A 23,050-nucleotide genomic window follows, 5' to 3' on the forward strand; every position below is an offset into this window, starting at 1 on the left:
AGCAGTAAGAATGCGTTTCAAACACAGAAGACCCGCTTCTTACAAACTGATCTGCTGTGCGTTGGTTCCTTTTAGGATGTTGCATCTATATTTATATTCAGTGAGGGAGAAACGCGTTTCTTCCAAAACCTGCGTTTGAACATTCCAGAGTGGATGGGAGAACAGGCTGTAAAGGGAAATACCTTGCTCTAAAAGCAAAACGGAGCTATCTAGCAGAATGTTTGTCAATGTGTGCATACAACTTCCAGAGTTACACTGATGTGTGTTTGCAGCAGTTCAGAAACACCTTCTTTGGAGAATGTAGAAACAGTCATTTCCAGCCCTAGAAACGCATATAAGAGTTAGCAGTAAGAATGCGTTTCAAACACAGAAGAACCGCTTCTTACAAACTGATCTGCTGTGTGTTGGTTCGTTTTAGGAAGTTGCATCTATGTTTAGATTCAGCGAGGGAGAAAAGCGTTTCTTCCAAAAGCTGCGTTTGGACATTCCGGAGTGGATGAGAGAACAGGCTGTAACGGGAAATACCTTGTTCTAAAAGCAAAACGGAGCTATCTAGCAGAATGGTTGTCAATGTGTGCATTCAACTTCCAGAGTTAAACTGATGCGTGTTTGCAGCAGTTCAGAAACCCTTTCTTTGGAGAATGTAGAAACAGTCATTTCCAGCCCTAGAGACGCATATAAGAGTTAGCAGTAAGAATGCGTTTCAAACACAGAAGACCCGCTTCTTACAAACTGATCTGCTGTGTGTTGGTTCCTTTCAGGAAGTTGCATCTATGTTTAGATTCAGCGAGGGAGAAACGCGTTTCTTCCAAAAGCTGCGTTTGGACATTCCAGAATGGATGGGAGAAAAGGCTGTAAAGGGACATACCTAACTCTAAAAGCAAAACGGAGCTATCTAGCAGAATGGTTGTCAATGTGTGCATTCAAATTCCAGAATTAAACTGATGTGTCTTTGCAGCAGTTCAGAATCCCTTTCTTTGCAGAATGTAGAAACAGTCATTTCCAGCCCTAGAGACGCATATAAGAGTTAGCATTAAGAATGCGTTTCAAACACAGAAGACACGCTTCTTACAAACTGATCTGCTGTGTGTTGGTTCCTTTTAGGAAGTTGCATCTATGTTTAGATTCAGCGAGGGAGAAACGCGTTTCTTCCAAAAGCTGCGTTTGGATATTCCAGAGTGGATGGGAGAACAGGCTGTAAAGGGAAATAACTAGTTCTAAAAGCAAAACGGAGCTATCTAGCAGAATGGTTGTCAATGTGTGCATTCAACTTCCAGAGTTAAACTGATGTGTGTTTGCAGCAGTTCAGAAAGCCTTTCTTTGCAGAATGTAGAAACAGTCATTTCCAGCCCTAGAGACGCATATAAGAGTTAGCATTAAGAATGCGTTTCAAACACAGAAGACCCGCTTCTTACAAACTGATCTGCTGTGTGTTGGTTCCTTTTAGGAAGTTGCATCTATGTTTAGATTCAGCGAGGGAGAAACGCGTTTCTTCCAAAAGCTGCGTTTGGACATTCCAGAGTGGATGGGAGAACAGGCTGTAAAGGGAAATACCTTCTTCTAAAAGCAAAACGGAGCTATCTAGCAGAATGGTTGTCAATGTGTGCATTCAACTTCCAGAGTTAAACTGATGTGTGTTTGCAGCAGTTCAGAAACCCTTTCTTTGGAGAATGTAGAAACAGTCATTTCCAGCCCTAGAGACGCATATAAGGGTTAGCAGTAAGAATGCGTTTCAAACACAGAAGACCCGCTTCTTACAAACTGATCTGCTGTGTGTTGGTTCCTTTTAGGAAGTTGCATCTATGTTTAGATTCAGCGAGGGAGAAACGCGTTTCTTCCAAAAGCTGCATTTGGACATTCCAGAGTTGAAGGGAGAACAGGCTGTAAAGAGAAATACCTTGCTCTAAAAGCAAAACGGTGCTATCTAACAGAATGGTTGTCAATGTGTGCATTCAACTTCCAGAGTTAAACTGATGTGTGTTTGCAGCAGTTCAGAAACCCTTTCTTTGGAGAATGTAGAAACAGTCATTTCCAGCCCTAGAGACGCATATAAGAGTTAGCAGTAAGAATGCGTTTCAAACACAGAAGACCCGCTTCTTACAAACTGATCTGCTGAGTGTTGGTTCCTTTTAGGAAGTTGCATCTATGTTTAGATTCAGCGAGGGAGAAATGCGTTTCTTCCAAAAGCTGCGTTTGGACATTCCAGAGTGGGTGGGAGAACAGGCTGTAAATGGAAATACCTTGCTCTAAAAGCAAAACGGAGCTATCTAGCAGAATGGTTATCAATGTGTGCATTCAACTTCCAGAGGTAAACTGATGTGTGTTTGCAGCAGTTCAGAAACCCTTTCTTTGGAGAATGTAGAGACAGTCATTTCCAGCCCTAGAGACGAATATAAGAGTTAGCAGTAAGAATGCGTTTCAAACACAGAAGACCCGCTTCTTACAAACTGATCTGCTGTGTGTTGGTTCCTTTTAGGAAGTTGCATCTATGTTTAGATTCAGCGAGGGAGAAACGCGTTTCTTCCAAAAGCTGCGTTTGGACATTCCAGAGTGGATGGGAGAACAGGCTGTAAAGAGAAATACCTTGCTCTAAAAGCAAAACGGAGCTATCTAGCAGAATGGTTGTCAATGTGTGCATTCAACTTCCTGAGGTAAACTGATGTGTCTTTGCAGCAATTCAGAAACCCTTTCTTTGCAGAATGTAGAAACAGTCATTTCCAGCCCTAGAGACAATTATAAGAGTTAGCAGTAAGAATGCGTTTCAAACACAGAAGACCCGCTTCTTACAAACTGATCTGCTGTTTGTTGGTTCCTTTTAGGAAGTTGCATCTATGTTTAGATTCAGCGAGGGAGAAACGCGTTTCTTCCAAAAGCTGCGTTTGGATATTCCAGAGTGGGTAAGAGAACAGGCTGTAAAGGGAAATAACTTGTTCTAAAAGCAAAACGGAGCTATTTGGCAGAATGGTTGTCAATGTGTGCATTCAACTTCCAGAGTTAAACTGATGTGTGTTTGCAGCAGTTCAGAAAGCCTTTCTTTGCAGAATGTAGAAACAGTCATTTCCAGCCCTAGAGACGCATATAAGAGTTAGCAGTAAGAATGCGTTTCAAACACAGAAGACCCGCTTCTTACAAACTGATCTGCTGTGTGTTGGTTCCTTTTAGGAAGTTGCATCTATGTTTAGATTCAGCGAGGGAGAAACGCGTTTCTTCCAAAAGCTGCGTTTGGACATTCCAGAGTGGATGGGAGAACAGGCTGTAAAGAGAAATACCTTGCTCTAAAAGCAAAACGGAGCTATCTAGCAGAATGGTTGTCAATGTGTGCATTCAACTTCCAGAGGTAAACTGATGTGTCTTTGCAGCAATTCAGAAACCCTTTCTTTGCAGAATGTAGAAACAGTCATTTCCAGCCCTAGAGACAATTATAAGAGTTAGCAGTAAGAATGCGTTTCAAACACAGAAGACCCGCTTCTTACAAACTGATCTGCTGTTTGTTGGTTCCTTTTAGGAAGTTGCATCTATGTTTAGATTCAGCGAGGGAGAAACGCGTTTCTTCCAAAAGCTGCGTTTGGATATTCCAGAGTGGATAAGAGAACAGGCTGTAAAGGGAAATAACTTGTTCTAAAAGCAAAACGGAGCTATCTAGCAGAATGGTTGTCAATGTGTGCATTCAACTTCCAGAGTTAAGCTGATGTGTGTTTGCAGCAGTTCAGAAAGCCTTTCTTTGCAGAATGTAGAAACAGTCATTTCCAGCCCTAGAGACGCATATAAGAGTTAGCATTAAGAATGCGTTTCAAACACAGAAGACCCGCTTCTTACAAACTGATCTGCTGTGTGTTGGTTCCTTTTAGGAAGTTGCATCTATGTTTAGATTCAGCGAGGGAGAAACGCGTTTCTTCCAAAAGCTGCGTTTGGACATTCCAGAGTGGATGGGAGAACAGGCTGTAAAGGGAAATACCTTCTTCTAAAAGCAAAACGGAGCTATCTAGCAGAATGGTTGTCAATGTGTGCATTCAACTTCCAGAGTTAAACTGATGTGTGTTTGCAGCAGTTCAGAAACCCTTTCTTTGGAGAATGTAGAAACAGTCATTTCCAGCCCTAGAGACGCATATAAGGGTTAGCAGTAAGAATGCGTTTCAAACACAGAAGACCCGCTTCTTACAAACTGATCTGCTGTGTGTTGGTTCCTTTTAGGAAGTTGCATCTATGTTTAGATTCAGCGAGGGAGAAACGCGTTTCTTCCAAAAGCTGCATTTGGACATTCCAGAGTGGATGGGAGAACAGGCTGTAAAGAGAAATACCTTGCTCTAAAAGCAAAACGGAGCTATCTAACAGAATGGTTGTCAATGTGTGCATTCAGCTTCCAGAGTTAAACTGATGTGTGTTTGCAGCAGTTCAGAAACCCTTTCTTTGGAGAATGTAGAAACAGTCATTTCCAGCCCTAGAGACGCATATAAGAGTTAGCAGTAAGAATGCGTTTCAAACACAGAAGACCCGCTTCTTACAAACTGATCTGCTGAGTGTTGGTTCCTTTTAGGAAGTTGCATCTATGTTTAGATTCAGCGAGGGAGAAACGCGTTTCTTCCAAAAGCTGAGTTTGGACATTCCAGAGTGGATGGGAGAACAGGCTGTAAAGGGAAATACCTTCTTCTAAAAGCAAAACGGAGCTATCTAACAGAATGGTTGTCAATGTGTGCATTCAACTTCCAGAGTTAAACTGATGTGTGTTTGCAGCAGTTCAGAAACCCTTTCTTTGGAGAATGTAGAAACAGTCATTTCCAGCCCTAGAGACGCATATAAGGGTTAGCAGTAAGAATGCGTTTCAAACACAGAAGACCCGCTTCTTACAAACTGATCTGCTGTGTGTTGGTTCCTTTTAGGAAGTTGCATCTATGTTTAGATTCAGCGAGGGAGAAACGCGTTTCTTCCAAAAGCTGCATTTGGACATTCCAGAGTGGATGGGAGAACAGGCTGTAAAGAGAAATACCTTGCTCTAAAAGCAAAACGGAGCTATCTAACAGAATGGTTGTCAATGTGTGCACTCAACTTCCAGAGTTACATTGATGTGTGTTTGCAGCAGTTCAGAAAGCCTTTCTTTGCAGAATGTAGAAACAGTCATTTCCAGCCCTAGAGACGCATATAAGAGTTAGCATTAAGAATGCGTTTCAAACACAGAAGACCCGCTTCTTACAAACTGATCTGCTGTGTGTTGGTTCCTTTTAGGAAGTTGCATCTATGTTTAGATTCAGCGAGGGAGAAACGCGTTTCTTCCAAAAGCTGCGTTTGGACATTCCAGAGTGGATGGGAGAACAGGCTGTAAAGGGAAATACCTTCTTCTAAAAGCAAAACGGAGCTATCTAACAGAATGGTTGTCAATGTGTGCATTCAACTTCCAGAGTTAAACTGATGTGTGTTTGCAGCAGTTCAGAAACACCTTCTTTGGAGAATGTAGAAACAGTCATTTCCAGCCCTAGAAACGCATATAAGAGTTAGCAGTAAGAATGCGTTTCAAACACAGAAGAACCTCTTCTTACAAACTGATCTGCTGTGTGTTGGTTCGTTTTAGGAAGTTGCATCTATTTTTAGATTCAGCGAGGGAGAAAAGCGTTTCTTCCAAAAGCTGCGTTTGGACATTCCAGAGTGGATGAGAGAACAGGCTGTAACGGGAAATACCTTGTTCTAAAAGAAAAACGGAGCTATCTAGCAGAATGGTTGTCAATGTGTGCATTCAACTTCCAGAGTTACACTGATGCGTGTTTGCAGCAGTTCAGAAACCCTTTCTTTGGAGAATGTAGAAACAGTCATTTCCAGCCCTAGAGACGCATATAAGAGTTAGCAGTAAGAATGCGTTTCAAACACAGAAGACCCGCTTCTTACAAACTGATCTGCTGTGTGTTGGTTCCTTTCAGGAAGTTGCATCTATGTTTAGATTCAGCGAGGGAGAAATGCGTTTCTTCCAAAAGCTGCGTTTGGACATTCCAGAGTGGATTAGAGAACAGGCTGTAACGGGAAATACCTTGCTCTAAAAGCAAAACGGAGCTATCTAGCAGAATGGTTGTCAATGTGTGCATTCAACTTCCAGAGTTACACTGATGCGTGTTTGCAGCAGTTCAGAAACCCTTTCTTTGGAGAATGTAGAAACAGTCATTTCCAGCCCTAGAGACGCATATAAGAGTTAGCATTAAGAATGCGTTTCAAACACAGAAGACCCGCTTCTTACAAACTGATCTGCTGTGTGTTGGTTCCTTTTAGGAAGTTGCATCTATGTTTAGATTCAGCGAGGGAGAAACGCGTTTCTTCCAAAAGCTGTGTTTGGACATTCCAGAGTGGATGGGAGAACAGGCTGTAAAGGGAAATACCTCCTTCTAAAAGCAAAACGGAACTATCTAGCAGAATGGTTGTCAATGTGTGCATTCAACTTCCAGAGTTAAACTGATGTGTGTTTGCAGCAGTTCAGAAACCCTTTCTTTGGAGAATGTAGAAACAGTCATTTCCAGCCCTAGAGACGCATATAAGGGTTAGCAGTAAGAATGCGTTTCAAACACAGAAGACCCGCTTCTTACAAACTGATCTGCTGTGTGTTGGTTCCTTTTAGGAAGTTGCATCTATGTTTAGATTCAGCGAGGGAGAAACGCGTTTCTTCCAAAAGCTGCATTTGGACATTCCAGAGTGGATGGGAGAACAGGCTGTAAAGAGAAATACCTTGCTCTAAAAGCAAAACGGAGCTATCTAACAGAATGGTTGTCAATGTGTGCATTCAACTTCCAGAGTTAAACTGATGTGTGTTTGCAGCAGTTCAGAAACCCTTTCTTTGGAGAATGTAGAAACAGTCATTTCCAGCCCTAGAGACGCATATAAGAGTTAGCAGTAAGAATGCGTTTCAAACACAGAAGACCCGCTTCTTACAAACTGATCTGCTGAGTGTTGGTTCCTTTTAGGAAGTTGCATCTATGTTTAGATTCAGCGAGGTAGAAATGCGTTTCTTCCAAAAGCTGCGTTTGGACATTCCAGAGTGGGTGGGAGAACAGGCTGTAAATGGAAATACCTTGCTCTAAAAGCAAAACGGAGCTATCTAGCAGAATGGTTATCAATGTGTGCATTCAACTTCCAGAGGTAAACTGATGTGTGTTTGCAGCAGTTCAGAAACCCTTTCTTTGGAGAATGTAGAAACAGTCATTTCCAGCCCTAGAGACGCATATAAGAGTTAGCAGTAAGAATGCGTTTCAAACACAGAAGACCCGCTTCTTACAAACTGATCTGCTGTGTGTTGGTTCCTTTTAGGAAGTTGCATCTATGTTTAGATTCAGCGAGGGAGAAACGCGTTTCTTCCAAAAGCTGCGTTTGGACATTCCAGAGTGGATGGGAGAACAGGCTGTAAAGAGAAATACCTTGCTCTAAAAGCAAAACGGAGCTATCTAGCAGAATGGTTGTCAATGTGTGCATTCAACTTCCAGAGGTAAACTGATGTGTCTTTGCAGCAATTCAGAAACCCTTTCTTTGCAGAATGTAGAAACAGTCATTTCCAGCCCTAGAGACAATTATAAGAGTTAGCAGTAAGAATGCGTTTCAAACACAGAAGACCCGCTTCTTACAAACTGATCTGCTGTTTGTTGGTTCCTTTTAGGAAGTTGCATCTATGTTTAGATTCAGCGAGGGAGAAACGCGTTTCTTCCAAAAGCTGCGTTTGGATATTTCAGAGTGGATAAGAGAACAGGCTGTAAAGGGAAATAACTTGTTCTAAAAGCAAAACGGAGCTATTTGGCAGAATGGTTGTCAATGTGTGCATTCAACTTCCAGAGTTAAACTGATGTGTGTTTGCAGCAGTTCAGAAACCCTTTCTTTGCAGAATGTAGAAACAGTCATTTCCAGCCATAGAGACGCATATAAGAGTTAGCAGTAAGAATGCGTTTCAAACACAGAAGACCCGCTTCTTACAAACTGATCTGCTGTGCGTTGGTTCCTTTTAGGATGTTGCATCTATATTTATATTCAGTGAGGGAGAAACGCGTTTCTTCCAAAACCTGCGTTTGAACATTCCAGAGTGGATGGGAGAACAGGCTGTAAAGGGAAATACCTTGCTCTAAAAGCAAAACGGAGCTATTTAGCAGAATGTTTGTCAATGTGTGCATACAACTTCCAGAGTTACACTGATGTGTGTTTGCAGCAGTTCAGAAACACCTTCTTTGGAGAATGTAGAAACAGTCATTTCCAGCCCTAGAAACGCATATAAGAGTTAGCAGTAAGAATGCGTTTCAAACACAGAAGAACCGCTTCTTACAAACTGATCTGCTGTGTGTTGGTTCGTTTTAGGAAGTTGCATCTATGTTTAGATTCAGCGAGGGAGAAAAGCGTTTCTTCCAAAAGCTGCGTTTGGACATTCCAGAGTGGATGAGAGAACAGGCTGTAACGGGAAATACCTTGTTCTAAAAGCAAAACGGAGCTATCTAGCAGAATGGTTGTCAATGTGTGCATTCAACTTCCAGAGTTACACTGATGCGTGTTTGCAGCAGTTCAGAAACCCTTTCTTTGGAGAATGTAGAAACAGTCATTTCCAGCCCTAGAGACGCATATAAGAGTTAGCAGTAAGAATGCGTTTCAAACACAGAAGACCCGCTTCTTACAAACTGATCTGCTGTGTGTTGGTTCCTTTCAGGAAGTTGCATCTATGTTTAGATTCAGCGAGGGAGAAATGCGTTTCTTCCAAAAGCTGCGTTTGGACATTCCAGAGTGGATGGGAGAAAAGGCTGTAAAGGGAAATACCTAACTCTAAAAGCAAAACGGAGCTATCTAGCAGAATGGTTGTCAATGTGTGCATTCAAATTCCAGAGTTAAACTGATGTGTCTTTGCAGCAGTTCAGAATCCCTTTCTTTGCAGAATGTAGAAACAGTCATTTCCAGCCCTAGAGACGCATATAAGAGTTAGCATTAAGAATGCGTTTCAAACACAGAAGACACGCTTCTTACAAACTGATCTGCTGTGTGTTGGTTCCTTTTAGGAAGTTGCATCTATGTTTAGATTCAGCGAGGGAGAAACGCGTTTCTTCCAAAAGCTGCGTTTGGATATTCCAGAGTGGATGGGAGAACAGGCTGTAAAGGGAAATAACTAGTTCTAAAAGCAAAACGGAGCTATCTAGCAGAATGGTTGTCAATGTGTGCATTCAACTTCCAGAGTTAAACTGATGTGTGTTTGCAGCAGTTCAGAAAGCCGTTCTTTGCAGAATGTAGAAACAGTCATTTCCAGCCCTAGAGACGCATATAAGAGTTAGCATTAAGAATGCGTTTCAAACACAGAAGACCCGCTTCTTACAAACTGATCTGCTGTGTGTTGGTTCCTTTTAGGAAGTTGCATCTATGTTTAGATTCAGCGAGGGAGAAACGCGTTTCTTCCAAAAGCTGCGTTTGGACATTCCAGAGTGGATGGGAGAACAGGCTGTAAAGGGAAATACCTTCTTCTAAAAGCAAAACGGAGCTATCTAGCAGAATGGTTGTCAATGTGTGCATTCAACTTCCAGAGTTAAACTGATGTGTGTTTGCAGCAGTTCAGAAACCCTTTCTTTGGAGAATGTAGAAACAGTCATTTCCAGCCCTAGAGACGCATATAAGGGTTAGCAGTAAGAATGCGTTTCAAACACAGAAGACCCGCTTCTTACAAACTGATCTGCTGTGTGTTGGTTCCTTTTAGGAAGTTGCATCTATGTTTAGATTCAGCGAGGGAGAAACGCGTTTCTTCCAAAAGCTGCGTTTGGACATTCCAGAGTGGATGGGAGAACAGGCTGTAAAAAGAAATACCTTGCTCTAAAAGCAAAACGGAGCTATCTAGCAGAATGGTTGTCAATGTGTGCATTCAACTTCCAGAGTTACATTGATGTGTGTTGGCAGCAGTTCAGAAACCCGTTCTTTGGAGAATGTAGAAACAGTCATTTACAGCCCTAGAGACGCATATAAGAGTTAGCAGTAAGAATGCGTTTCAAACACAGAAGACCCGCTTCTTACAAACTGATATGCTGTGTGTTGGTTCCTTTTAGGAAGTTGCATCTATGTTTAGATTCAGCGAGCGAGAAACGCGTTTCTTCCAAAAGCTGCGTTTGGACATTCCAGAGTGGATTGGATAACAGGCTGTAAAGGGAAATACCTTGCTCTAAAAGCAAAACGGAGCTATCTAGCAGAATGGTTGTCAATGTGTGACATTCAACTTCCAGAGTTACACTGATGTGTGTTTGCAGCATTTCAGAAACCCTTTCTTTGCAGAATGTAGAAACAGTCATTTCCAGCCCTAGAGACACATCTAAGAGTTAGCAGTAAGAATGCGTTTCAAACACAGAAGACCCGCTTCTTACAAACTGATCTGCTGTGTGTTGGTTCCTTTTAGGAAGTTGCATCTATGTTTAGATTCAGCGAGGGAGAAACGCGTTTTTTCCAAAAGCTGCGTTTGGATATTCCAGAGTGGACGGTAGAACAGGCTGTAAAGGGAAATAACTTGTACTAAAAGCAAAACGGAGCTATCTAGCAGAATGGTTGTCAATGTGTGCATTCACCTTCCATAGTTAAACTGATGTGTGTTTGCAGCAGTTCAGAAACCCTTTCTTTGGAGAATGTAGAAACAGTCATTTCCAGCCCTATAGACGCATATAAGAGATAGCAGTAAGAATGCGTTTCAAACACAGAAGACCCGCTTCTTACAAACTGATCTGCTATGTGTTGGTTCCTTTTAGGAAGTTGCATCTATGTTTAGATTCATCGAGGGAGAAATGCGTTTCTTCCAAAAGCTGCGTTTGGACATTCCAGAGTGGATGGGAGAAAAGGCTCTAAAGGGAAATACCTTACTCTAAAAGCAAAACGCAGCTATCTAGCAGAATGGTTGTCAATGTGTGCATTCAACTTCCAGAGTTAAACTGATGTGTCTTTGCAGCAGTTCAGAAACCCTTTCTTTGCAGAATGTAGAAACAGTCATTTCCAGCCATAGAGACGCATATAAGAGTTAGCAGTAAGAATGCGTTTCAAACACAGAAGACCCGCTTCTTACAAACTGATCTGCTGTGCGTTGGTTCCTTTTAGGATGTTGCATCTATATTTATATTCAGTGAGGGAGAAACGCGTTTCTTCCAAAACCTGCGTTTGAACGTTCCAGAGTGGATGGGAGAACAGGCTGTAAAGGGAAATACCTTGCTCTAAAAGCAAAACGGAGCTATCTAGCAGAATGTTTGTCAATGTGTGCATACAACTTCCAGAGTTACACTGATGTGTGTTTGCAGCAGTTCAGAAACACCTTGTTTGGAGAATGTAGAAACAGTCATTTCCAGCCCTAGAAACGCATATAAGAGTTAGCAGTAAGAATGCGTTTCAAACACAGAAGAACCGCTTCTTACAAACTGATCTGCTGTGTGTTGGTTCGTTTTAGGAAGTTGCATCTATGTTTAGATTCAGCGAGGGAGAAAAGCGTTTCTTCCAAAAGCTGCGTTTGGACATTCCAGAGTGGATGAGAGAACAGGCTGTAACGGGAAATACCTTGTTCTAAAAGCAAAACGGAGCTATCTAGCAGAATGGTTGTCAATGTGTGCATTCAACTTCCAGAGTTACACTGATGCGTGTTTGCAGCAGTTCAGAAACCCTTTCTTTGGAGAATGTAGAAACAGTCATTTCCAGCCCTAGAGACGCATATAAGAGTTAGCAGTAAGAATGCGTTTCAAACACAGAAGACCCGCTTCTTACAAACTGATCTGCTGTGTGTTGGTTTCTTTCAGGAAGTTGCATCTATGTTTAGATTCAGCGAGGGAGAAATGCGTTTCTTCCAAAAGCTGCGTTTGGACATTCCAGAGTGGGTGGGAGAACAGGCTGTAAATGGAAATACCTTGCTCTAAAAGCAAAACGGAGCTATCTAGCAGAATGGTTATCAATGTGTGCATTCAACTTCCAGAGGTAAACTGATGTGTGTTTGCAGCAGTTCAGAAACCCTTTCTTTGGAGAATGTAGAAACAGTCATTTCCAGCCCTAGAGACGCATATAAGAGTTAGCAGTAAGAATGCGTTTCAAACACAGAAGACCCGCTTCTTACAAACTGATCTGCTGTGTGTTGGTTCCTTTTAGGAAGTTGCATCTATGTTTAGATTCAGCGAGGGAGAAACGCGTTTCTTCCAAAAGCTGCGTTTGGACATTCCAGAGTGGATGGGAGAACAGGCTGTAAAGAGAAATACCTTGCTCTAAAAGCAAAACGGAGCTATCTAGCAGAATGGTTGTCAATGTGTGCATTCAACTTCCAGAGGTAAACTGATGTGTCTTTGCAGCAATTCAGAAACCCTTTCTTTGCAGAATGTAGAAACAGTCATTTCCAGCCCTAGAGACAATTATAAGAGTTAGCAGTAAGAATGCGTTTCAAACACAGAAGACCCGCTTCTTACAAACTGATCTGCTGTTTGTTGGTTCCTTTTAGGAAGTTGCATCTATGTTTAGATTCAGCGAGGGAGAAACGCGTTTCTTCCAAAAGCTGCGTTTGGATATTCCAGAGTGGATAAGAGAACAGGCTGTAAAGGGAAATAACTTGTTCTAAAAGCAAAACGGAGCTATTTGGCAGAATGGTTGTCAATGTGTGCATTCAACTTCCAGAGTTAAACTGATGTGTGTTTGCAGCAGTTCAGAAAGCCTTTCTTTGGAGAATGTAGAAACAGTCATTTCCAGCCCTAGAGACGCATATAAGAGTTAGCATTAAGAATGCGTTTCAAACACAGAAGACCCGCTTCTTACAAACTGATCTGCTGTGTGTTGGTTCCTTTTAGGAGGTTGCATCTATGTTTAGATTCAGCGAGGGAGAAACGCGTTTCTTCCAAAAGCTGCGTTTGGACATTCCAGAGTGGATGGGAGAACAGGCTGTAAAGGGAAATACCTTCTTCTAAAAGCAAAACGGAGCTATCTAGCAGAATGGTTGTCAATGTGTGCATTCAACTTCCAGAGTTAAACTGATGTGTGTTTGCAGCAGTTCAGAAACACCTTCTTTGGAGAATGTAGAAACAGTCATTTCCAGCCCTAGAAACGCATATAAGAGTTAGCAGTAAGAATGCGTTTCAAACACAGAAGACCCGCTTCTTACAAACTGATCTGCTGAGTGTTGGTTCCTTTTAGGAAGTTGCATCTATGTTTAGATTCAGCGAGGGAGAAATGCGTTTCTTCCAAAAGCTGCGTTTCGACATTCCAGAGTGGGTGGGAGAACAGGCTGTAAATGGAAATACCTTGCTCTAAAAGCAAAACGGAGCTATCTAGCAGAATGGTTATCAATGTGTGCATTCAACTTCCAGAGGTAAACTGATGTGTGTTTGCAGCAGTTCAGAAACCCTTACTTTGGAGAATGTAGAAACAATCATTTCCAGCCCTAGAGACGCATATAAGAGTTAGCAGTAAGAATGCGTTTCAAACACAGAAGACCCGCTTCTTACAAACTGATCTGCTGTGTGTTGGTTTCTTTTAGGAAGTTGCATCTATGTTTAGATTCAGCGAGGGAGAAATGCGATTCTTCCAAAAGCTGCGTTTGGACATTCCAGAGTGGATGGGAGAACAGGCTGTAAAGAGAAATACCTTGCTCTAAAAGCAAAACGGAACTATCTAGCAGAATGGTTGTCAATGTGTGCATTCAACTTCCAGAGGTAAACTGATGTGTCTTTGCAGCAATTCAGAAACCCTTTCTTTGCAGAATGTAGAAACAGTCATTTCCAGCCCTAGAGACAATTATAAGAGTTAGCAGTAAGAATGCGTTTCAAACACAGAAGACCCGCTTCTTACAAACTGATCTGCTGTTTGTTGGTTCCTTTTAGGAAGTTGCATCTATGTTTAGATTCAGCGAGGGAGAAACGCGTTTCTTCCAAAAGCTGCGTTTGGATATTCCAGAGTGGATAAGAGAACAGGCTGTAAAGGGAAATAACTTGTTCTAAAAGCAAAACGGAGCTATTTGGCAGAATGGTTGTCAATGTGTGCATTCAACTTCCAGAGTTAAACTGATGTGTGTTTGCAGCAGTTCAGAAAGCCTTTCTTTGCAGAATGTAGAAACAGTCATTTCCAGCCCTAGAGACGCATATAAGAGTTAGCATTAAGAATGCGTTTCAAACACAGAAGACCCGCTTCTTACAAACTGATCTGCTGTGTGTTGGTTCCTTTTAGGAAGTTGCATCTATGTTTAGATTCAGCGAGGGAGAAACGCGTTTCTTCCAAAAGCTGCGTTTGGACATTCCAGAGTGGATGGGAGAACATGCTGTAAAGGGAAATACCTTCTTCTAAAAGCAAAACGGAGCTATCTAACAGAATGGTTGTCAATGTGTGCATTCAACTTCCAGAGTTAAACTGATGTGTGTTTGCAGCAGTTCAGAAACCCTTTCTTTGGAGAATGTAGAAACAGTCATTTCCAGCCCTAGAGACGCATATAAGGGTTAGCAGTAAGAATGCGTTTCAAACACAGAAGACCCGCTTCTTACAAACTGATCTGCTGTGTGTTGGTTCCTTTTAGGAAGTTGCATCTATGTTTAGATTCAGCGAGGGAGAAACGCGTTTCTTCCAAAAGCTGCATTTGGACATTCCAGAGTGGATGGGAGAACAGGCTGTAAAGAGAAATACCTTGCTCTAAAAGCAAAACGGAGCTATCTAGCAGAATGTTTGTCAATGTGTGCATTCAACTTCCAGAGTTACACTGATGTGTGTTTGCAGCAGTTCAGAAACACCTTCTTTGGAGAATGTAGAAACAGTCATTTCCAGCCCTAGAAACGCATATAAGAGTTAGCAGTAAGAATGCGTTTCAAACACAGAAGACCCGCTTCTTACAACCTGATCTGCTGAGTGTTGGTTCCTTTTAGGAAGTTGCATCTATGTTTAGATTCAGCGAGGGAGAAATGCGTTTCTTCCAAAAGCTGCGTTTCGACATTCCAGAGTGGGTGGGAGAACAGGCTGTAAATGGAAATACCTTGCTCTAAAAGCAAAACGGAGCTATCTAGCAGAATGGTTATCAATGTGTGCATTCAACTTCCAGAGTTAAACTGATGTGTGTTTGCAGCAGTTCAGAAACCCTTTCTTTGGAGAATGTAGAAACAGTCATTTCCAGCCCTAGAGACGCATATAAGAGTTAGCAGTAAGAATGCGTTTCAAACACAGAAGACCCGCTTCTTACAAACTGATCTGCTGTGTGTTGGTTCCTTTTAGGAAGTTGCATCTATGTTTAGATTCAGCGAGGGAGAAACGCGATTCTTCCAAAAGCTGCGTTTGGACATTCCAGAGTGGATGGGAGAACAGGCTGTAAAGAGAAATACCTTGCTCGAAAAGCAAAACGGAGCTATCTAGCAGAATGGTTGTCAATGTGTGCATTCAACTTCCAGAGGTAAACTGATGTGTCTTTGCAGCAATTCAGAAACCCTTTCTTTGCAGAATGTAGAAACAGTCATTTCCAGCCCTAGAGACAATTATAAGAGTTAGCAGTAAGAATGCGTTTCAAACACAGAAGACCCGCTTCTTACAAACTGATCTGCTGTTTGTTGGTTCCTTTTAGGAAGTTGCATCTATGTTTAGATTCAGCGAGGGAGAAACGCGTTTCTTCCAAAAGCTGCGTTTGGATATTCCAGAGTGGATAAGAGAACAGGCTGTAAAGGGAAATAACTTGTTCTAAAAGCAAAACGGAGCTATTTGGCAGAATGGTTGTCAATGTGTGCATTCAACTTCCAGAGTTAAATTGATGTGTGTTTGCAGCAGTTCAGAAAGCCTTTCTTTGCAGAATGTAGAAACAGTCATTTCCAGCCATAGAGACGCATATAAGAGTTAGCATTAAGAATGCGTTTCAAACACAGAAGACCCGCTTCTTACAAACTGATCTGCTGTGTGTTGGTTCCTTTTAGGAAGTTGCATCTATGTTTAGATTCAGCGAGGGAGAAACGCTTTTCTTCCAAAAGCTGCGTTTGGACATTCCAGAGTGGATGGGAGAACAGGCTGTAAAGGGAAATACCTTCTTCTAAAAGCAAAACGGAGCTATCTAACAGAATGGTTGTCAATGTGTGCATTCAACTTCCAGAGTTAAACTGATGTGTGTTTGCAGCAGTTCAGAAACCCTTTCTTTGGAGAATGTAGAAACAGTCATTTCCAGCCCTAGAGACGCATATAAGGGTTAGCAGTAAGAATGCGTTTCAAACACAGAAGACCCGCTTCTTACAAACTGATCTGCTGTGTGTTGGTTCCTTTTAGGAAGTTGCATCTATGTTTAGATTCAGCGAGGGAGAAACGCGTTTCTTCCAAAAGCTGCATTTGGACATTCCAGAGTGGATGGGAGAACAGGCTGTAAAGAGAAATACCTTGCTCTAAAAGCAAAACGGAGCTATCTAACAGAATGGTTGTCAATGTGTGCATTCAACTTCCAGAGTTAAACTGATGTGTGTTTGCAGCAGTTCAGAAACCCTTTCTTTGGAGAATGTAGAAACAGTCATTTCCAGCCCTAGAGACGCATATAAGAGTTAGCAGTAAGAATGCGTTTCAAACACAGAAGACCCGCTTCTTACAAACTGATCTGCTGAGTGTTGGTTCCTCTTAGGAAGTTGCATCTATGTTTAGATTCAGCGAGGGAGAAATGCGTTTCTTCCAAAAGCTGCGTTTGGACATTCCAGAGTGGGTGGGAGAATAGGCTGTAAATGGAAATACCTTGCTCTAAAAGCAAAACAGAGCTATCTAGCAGAATGGTTATCAATGTGTGCATTCAACTTCCAGAGGTAAACTGATGTGTGTTTGCAGCAGTTCAGAAACCCTTTCTTTGGAGAATGTAGAAACAGTCATTTCCAGCCCTAGAGACGCATATAAGAGTTAGCAGTAAGAATGCGTTTCAAACACAGAAGACCCGCTTCTTACAAACTGATCTGCTGTTTGTTGGTTCCTTTTAGGAAGTTGCATCTATGTTTAGATTCAGCGAGGGAGAAACGCGTTTCTTCCAAAAGCTGCGTTTGGACATTCCAGAGTGGATGGGAGAACAGGCTGTAAAGAGAAATACCTTGCTCTAAAAGCAAAACGGAGCTATCTAGCAGAATGGTTGTCAATGTGTGCATTCAACTTCCAGAGTTAAACTGATGTGTGTTTGCAGCAGTTCAGAAACCCTTTCTTTGGAGAATGTAGAAACAGTCATTTCCAGCCCTAGAGACGCATATAAGAGTTAGCAGTAAGAATGCGTTTCAAACACATAAGACCCGCTTCTTACAAACTGATCTGCTGTGTGTTGGTTCCTTTAAGGAAGTTGCATCTATGTTTAGATTCAGCGAGGGAGAAACGCGTTTCTTCCAAAAGCTGCATTTGGACATTCCAGAGTGGATGGGAGAACAGGCTGTAAAGAGAAATACCTTGCTCTAAAAGCAAAACGGAGCTATCTAACAGAATGGTTGTCAATGTGTGCATTCAACTTCCAGAGTTAAACTGATGTGTGTTTGCAGCAGTTCAGAAACCCTTTCTTTGGAGAATGTAGAAACAGTCATTTCCAGCCCTAGAGACGCATATAAGAGTTAGCAGTAAGAATGCGTTTCAAACACAGAAGACCCGCTTCTTACAAACTGATCTGCTGTGCGTTGGTTCCTTTTAGGATGTTGCATCTATCTTTATATTCAGTGTGGGAGAAACGCGTTTCTTCCAAAACCTGCGTTTGAACATTCCAGAGTGGATGGGAGAACAGGCTGTAAAGGGAAATACCTTGCTCTAAAAGCAAAACGGAGCTATCTAGCAGAATGATTGTCAATGTGTGCACTCAACTTCCAGAGTTACATTGATGTGTGTTGGCAGCAGTTCAGAAACCCGTTCTTTGGAGAATGTAGAAACAGTCATTTACAGCCCTAGAGACGCATATAAGAGTTAGCAGTAAGAATGCGTTTCAAACACAGAAGACCCGCTTCTTACAAACTGATATGCTGTGTGTTGGTTCCTTTTAGGAAGTTGCATCTATGTTTAGATTCAGCGAGCGAGAAACGCGTTTCTTCCAAAAGCTGCGTTTGGACATTCCAGAGTGGATTGGATAACAGGCTGTAAAGGGAAATACCTTGCTCTAAAAGCAAAACGGAGCTATCTAGCAGAATGGTTGTCAATGTGTGCATTCAACTTCCAGAGTTACACTGATGTGTGTTTGCAGCATTTCAGAAACCCTTTCTTTGCAGAATGTAGAAACAGTCATTTCCAGCCCTAGAGACACATCTAAGAGTTAGCAGTAAGAATGCGTTTCAAACACAGAAGACCCGCTTCTTACAAACTGATCTGCTGTGTGTTGGTTCCTTTTAGGAAGTTGCATCTATGTTTAGATTCAGCGAGGGAGAAACGCGTTTTTTCCAAAAGCTGCGTTTGGATATTCCAGAGTGGATGGTAGAACAGGCTGTAAAGGGAAATAACTTGTTCTAAAAGCAAAACGGAGCTATCTAGCAGAATGGTTGTCAATGTGTGCATTCACCTTCCAGAGTTAAACTGATGTGTGTTTGCAGCAGTTCAGAAACCCTTTCTTTGGAGAATGTAGAAACAGTCATTTCCAGCCCTATAGACGCATATAAGAGATAGCAGTAAGAATGCGTTTCAAACACAGAAGACCCGCTTCTTACAAACTGATCTGCTATGTGTTGTTTCCTTTTAGGAAGTTGCATCTATGTTTAGATTCATCGAGGGAGAAATGCGTTTCTTCCAAAAGCTGCGTTTGGACATTCCAGAGTGGATGGGAGAAAAGGCTGTAAAGGGAAATACCTTACTCTAAAAGCAAAACGCAGCTATCTAGCAGAATGGTTGTCAATGTGTGCATTCAACTTCCAGAGTTAAACTGATGTGTGTTTGCAGCAGTTCAGAAACCCTTTCTTTGGAGAATGTAGAAACAGTCATTTCCAGCCCTAGAGACGAATATAAGAGTTAGCAGTAAGAATGCGTTTCAAACACAGAAGACCCGCTTCTTACAAACTGATCTGCTGAGTGTTGGTTCCTTTTAGGAAGTTGCATCTATGTTTAGATTCAGCGAGGGAGAAATGCGTTTCTTCCAAAAGCTGCGTTTGGACATTCCAGAGTGGGGGGGAGAACAGGCTGTAAATGGAAATACCTTGCTCTAAAAGCAAAACGGAGCTATTTATCAGAATGGTTATCAATGTGTGCATTCAACTTCCAGAGGTAAACTGATGTGTGTTTGCAGCAGTTCAGAAACCCTTTCTTTGGAGAATGTAGAAACAGTCATTTCCAGCCCTAGAGACGCATATAAGAGTTAGCAGTAAGAATGCGTTTCAAACACAGAAGACCCGCTTCTTACAAACTGATCTGCTGTGTGTTGGTTCCTTTTAGGAAGTTGCATCTATGTTTAGATTCAGCGAGGGAGAAACGCGTTTCTTCCAAAAGCTGCGTTTGGACATTCCAGAGTGGATGGGAGAACAGGCTGTAAAGAGAAATACCTTGCTCTAAAAGCAAAACGGAGCTATCTAGCAGAATGGTTGTCAATGTGTGCATTCAACTTCCAGAGGTAAACTGATGTGTCTTTGCAGCAATTCAGAAACCCTTTCTTTGGAGAATGTAGAAACAGTCATTTCCAGCCCTAGAGACGCATATAAGGGTTAGCAGTAAGAATGCGTTTCAAACACAGAAGACCCGCTTCTTACAAACTGATCTGCTGTGTGTTGGTTCCTTTTAGGAAGTTGCATCTATGTTTAGATTCAGCGAGGGAGAAACGCGTTTCTTCCAAAAGCTGCATTTGGACATTCCAGAGTGGATGGGAGAACAGGCTGTAAAGAGAAATACCTTGCTCTAAAAGCAAAACGGAGCTATCTAACAGAATGGTTGTCAATGTGTGCATTCAACTTCCAGAGTTAAACTGATGTGTGTTTGCAGCAGTTCAGAAACCCTTTCTTTGGAGAATGTAGAAACACTCATTTCCAGCCCTAGAGACGCATATAAGAGTTAGCAGTAAGAATGCGTTTCAAACACAGAAGACCCGCTTCTTACAAACTGATCTGCTGTGCGTTGGTTCCTTTTAGGATGTTGCATCTATGTTTATATTCAGTGTGGGAGAAACGCGTTTCTTCCAAAACCTGCGTTTGAACATTCCAGAGTGGATGGGAGAACAGGCTGTAAAGGGAAATACCTTGCTCTAAAAGCAAAACGGAGCTATCTAACAGAATGGTTGTCAATGTGTGCATTCAACTTCCAGAGTTACACTGATGTGTGTTTGCAGCAGTTCAGAAACACCTTCTTTGGAGAATGTAGAAACAGTCATTTCCAGCCCTAGAAACGCATATAAGAGTTAGCAGTAAGAATGCGTTTCAAACTCAGAAGAACCGCTTCTTACAAACTGATCTGCTGTGTGTTGGTTCGTTTTAGGAAGTTGCATCTATGTTTAGATTCAGCGAGGGAGAAAAGCGTTTCTTCCAAAAGCTGCGTTTGGACATTCCAGAGTGGATGAGAGAACAGGCTGTAACGGGAAATACCTTGTTCTAAAAGGAAAACGGAGCTATCTAGCAGAATGGTTGTCAATGTGTGCATTCAACTTCCAGAGTTACACTGATGTGTGTTTGCAGCAGTTCAGAAACCCTTTCTTTGGAGAATGTAGAAACAGTCATTTCCAGCCCTAGAGACAATTATAAGAGTTAGCAGTAAGAATGCGTTTCAAACACAGAAGACCCGCTTCTTACAAACTGATCTGCTGTTTGTTGGTTCCTTTTAGGAAGTTGCATCTATGTTTAGATTCAGCGAGGGAGAAACGCGTTTCTTCCAAAAGCTGCGTTTGGATATTCCAGAGTGGATAAGAGAACAGGCTGTAAAGGGAAATAACTTGTTCTAAAAGCAAAACGGAGCTATTTGGCAGAATGGTTGTCAATGTGTGCATTCAACTTCCAGAGTTAAACTGATGTGTGTTTGCAGCAGTTCAGAAAGCCTTTCTTTGCAGAATGTAGAAACAGTCATTTCCAGCCCTAGAGACGCATATAAGAGTTAGCATTAAGAATGCGTTTCAAACACAGAAGACCCGCTTCTTACAAACTGATCTGCTGTGTGTTGGTTCCTTTTAGGAAGTTGCATCTATGTTTAGATTCAGCGAGGGAGAAACGCGTTTCTTCCAAAAGCTGCGTTTGGACATTCCAGAGTGGATGGGAGAACAGGCTGTAAAGGGAAATACCTTCTTCTAAAAGCAAAACGCAGCTATCTAGCAGAATGGTTGTCAATGTGTGCATTCAACTTCCAGAGTTAAACTGATGTGTGTTTGCAGCAGTTCAGAAACCCTTTCTTTGGAGAATGTAGAAACAGTCATTTCCAGCCCTAGAGACGCATATAAGGGTTAGCAGTAAGAATGCGTTTCAAACACAGAAGACCCGCTTCTTACAAACTGATCTGCTGTGTGTTGGTTCCTTTTAGGAAGTTGCATCTATGTTTAGATTCAGCGAGGGAGAAACGCGTTTCTTCCAAAAGCTGCATTTGGACATTCCAGAGTGGATGGGAGAACAGGCTGTAAAGAGAAATACCTTGCTCTAAAAGCAAAACGGAGCTATCTAACAGAATGGTTGTCAATGTGTGCATTCAGCTTCCAGAGTTAAACTGATGTGTGTTTGCAGCAGTTCAGAAACCCTTTCTTTGGAGAATGTAGAAACAGTCATTTCCAGCCCTAGAGACGCATATAAGAGTTAGCAGTAAGAATGCGTTTCAAACACAGAAGACCCGCTTCTTACAAACTGATCTGCTGTGTGTTGGTTCCTTTTAGGAAGTTGCATCTATGTTTAGATTCAGCGAGGGAGAAACGCGTTTCTTCCAAAAGCTGCGTTTGGACATTCCAGAGTGGATGGGAGAACAGGCTGTAAAGGGAAATACCTTCTTCTAAAAGCAAAACGGAGCTATCTAACAGAATGGTTGTCAATGTGTGCATTCAACTTCCAGAGTTAAACTGATGTGTGTTTGCAGCAGTTCAGAAACCCTTTCTTTGGAGAATGTAGAAACAGTCATTTCCAGCCCTAGAGACGCATATAAGAGTTAGCAGTAAGAATGCGTTTCAAACACAGAAGACCCGCTTCTTACAAACTGATCTGCTGTGTGTTGGTTCCTTTTAGGAAGTTGCATCTATGTTTAGATTCAGCGAGGGAGAAACGCGTTTCTTCCAAAAGCTGCATTTGGACATTCCAGAGTGGATGGGAGAACAGGCTGTAAAGAGAAATACCTTGTTCTAAAAGCAAAACGGAGCTATCTAACAGAATGGTTGTCAATGTGTGCACTCAACTTCCAGAGTTACATTGATGTGTGTTTGCAGCAGTTCAGAAAGCCTTTCTTTGCAGAATGTAGAAACAGTCATTTCCAGCCCTAGAGACGCATATAAGAGTTAGCATTAAGAATGCGTTTCAAACACAGAAGACCCGCTTCTTACAAACTGATCTGCTGTGTGTTGGTTCCTTTTAGGAAGTTGCATCTATGTTTAGATTCAGCGAGGGAGAAACGCGTTTCTTCCAAAAGCTGCGTTTGGACATTCCAGAGTGGATGGGAGAACAGGCTGTAAAGGGAAATACCTTCTTCTAAAAGCAAAACGGAGCTATCTAACAGAATGGTTGTCAATGTGTGCATTCAACTTCCAGAGTTAAACTGATGTGTGTTTGCAGCAGTTCAGAAACACCTTCTTTGGAGAATGTAGAAACAGTCATTTCCAGCCCTAGAAACGCATATAAGAGTTAGCAGTAAGAATGCGTTTCAAACACAGAAGAACCTCTTCTTACAAACTGATCTGCTGTGTGTTGGTTCCTTTTAGGAAGTTGCATCTATGTTTAGATTCAGCGAGGGAGAAATGCGTTTCTTCCAAAAGCTGCGTTTGGACATTCCAGAGTGGGTGGGAGAACAGGCTGTAAATGGAAATACCTTGCTCTAAAAGCAAAACGGAGCTATCTAGCAGAATGGTTATCAATGTGTGCATTCAACTTCCAGAGGTAAACTGATGTGTGTTTGCAGCAGTTCAGAAACCCTTTCTTTGGAGAATGTAGAAACAGTCATTTCCAGCCCTAGAGACGAATATAAGAGTTAGCAGTAAGAATGCGTTTCAAACACAGAAGACCCGCTTCTTACAAACTGATCTGCTGTGTGTTGGTTC

The sequence above is a fragment of the Saimiri boliviensis genome, chromosome 14, assembly GCF_048565385.1.
Source record: "Saimiri boliviensis isolate mSaiBol1 chromosome 14, mSaiBol1.pri, whole genome shotgun sequence".
Taxonomy (NCBI): domain Eukaryota; kingdom Metazoa; phylum Chordata; class Mammalia; order Primates; family Cebidae; genus Saimiri; species Saimiri boliviensis.